The following is a 1,570-nucleotide window of genomic DNA, read 5'->3' as shown; positions in this document are numbered from 1 at the left end:
GTCCCTGAAAATTTTGCTTGAAAAGAGGGGTTCATTTTGCTTTGTTCATTTCTTCTCTGACATTTCTAATTCTCATCTTTGAAAGAGAGAGGGGCAGATAGTCAGAATTCCATGCAAACTTGGTTCTCTGATTCCCAGATGATCTTCTGCTTCACTTACTCTAGCAGAAGTCATCTTCTGCCTCAGTTTCAACCACAGCAGAGAAATTTATCTTGCAAGAATACCATGCACCCAATGTTTACTCCAGAGATAAACTGAGCCCCTTATTAACCTTCTCATTTTAGTTTGATTCAGAAACTAAAGCTGTGTCTACAATTTCTTTTCTTTCTTTTTTTATGTTAAATACATTTATCATAAACTTTAGACACAAAAATAGGTTCTCTTGGCCATCCACATGCACATAAACCCCAGAAAGATGCAAACGACAACAATGCATATAATTATGCAAAGGGTGCCTCTCTGTGACAAACACACAGGTTGTTTTCCATGAAGGTAGACCAGAAGTATTATATATAAAGCCTTATGATCCAGAAGTGTTGTTGCTACCGAACCTCTGATTAACACTGTGAAGTAAGTGCTTTGGAAGGCAGTGCTAACATTTCTTTGAAGCAGATGACTGCCTCTAAGCTTAGGCATACAAGAGATTTTGGTTGAACTGAAAATATAAGTACTTCAGTATTGTGTGCAGCTATATGATGGACCAGCAGATTGTTTGCACAAACACCAAAAACAATTACTTCTCCTTCATCACTTGCACAAGCTGGATGTCATAACCTTGTTTTTTCAGTATAAGGATGATTAAACTGAATCCACTCATTTTTACTGATGCAATAAATCCAGGCAACACTTAATGGCTGTTTTTCAGTGATAAATCCTCCAAAGAGAAAAAGATGGTCTGAAGAGACTGGAGTGAGTGAGTGCCGGGATTGGCCAATGGGGCATATACCTTGTGGAATTAATTAATTCCCCTCCCATGAATCCAGATTCAGATAGTGATGATCATTCATGCTAGCATCTTGGTATCTGCCACCAAACACAAAGCCCTTGTTTCCACTGCCCTTGTGCTGTTGCATAAGCATGGACAGCATGAGGTGAAGGTACTTTACCGTAGTGATGGGCTGGTCCAGGCAAATGTTTCAGTGTCTAAAATATGTACATGGTCATTCCACCCTCTTGGATGACTTGAATTCCAATTTCTATAAGCCATTTGTAGTTCAATCTGTCAAACATTAACAATAAACACAAAACTTACCATTCTCAGTCCAGAAAGTATTAGCTATGTTTATAAACAGATAAAAATGTGCCTATCTCATAGCTTCTGATGATGGATAGTTACCTGTGGTTCTTCTCATATTGTCATTCTGTTGCTCTGATCTCTTTGTCCATTTCCTGTGTCCCTCTGTCCTTTGATGAACATCTCTTCGTATGAAGTGTTAGTCATGTTGGAAGCATGGCTGGGAGCATACTACTCTTGTACAGCTTTATCTTAATAGAAGGAGACAAGCTTTTACTGTTTGGGGTCATCCAGTCTGTGCTGTTGTGTGTGGGCATCCTTAAGTAACTAATGTGT

The 1,570-nt window shown here is 38.9% G+C and overlaps 1 pseudogene; it reads right to left on the bottom strand.

Annotated features, from left to right (window-relative positions):
- Positions 1-520: 520 nt before the first annotated feature.
- On the bottom strand, positions 521-1,207 carry LOC129690832 (kelch domain-containing protein 2-like; annotated as a pseudogene).
- Positions 1,208-1,570: the final 363 nt, after the last annotated feature.

This window comes from Psammomys obesus, unplaced genomic scaffold (genome assembly GCF_907164565.1).
Source record: "Psammomys obesus unplaced genomic scaffold, mPsaObe1.curated_primary_1811, whole genome shotgun sequence".
Taxonomy (NCBI): domain Eukaryota; kingdom Metazoa; phylum Chordata; class Mammalia; order Rodentia; family Muridae; genus Psammomys; species Psammomys obesus.
Note: the sequence above shows the minus strand (reverse complement) of the source record. Positions and strands in the feature narration are given on the sequence as shown.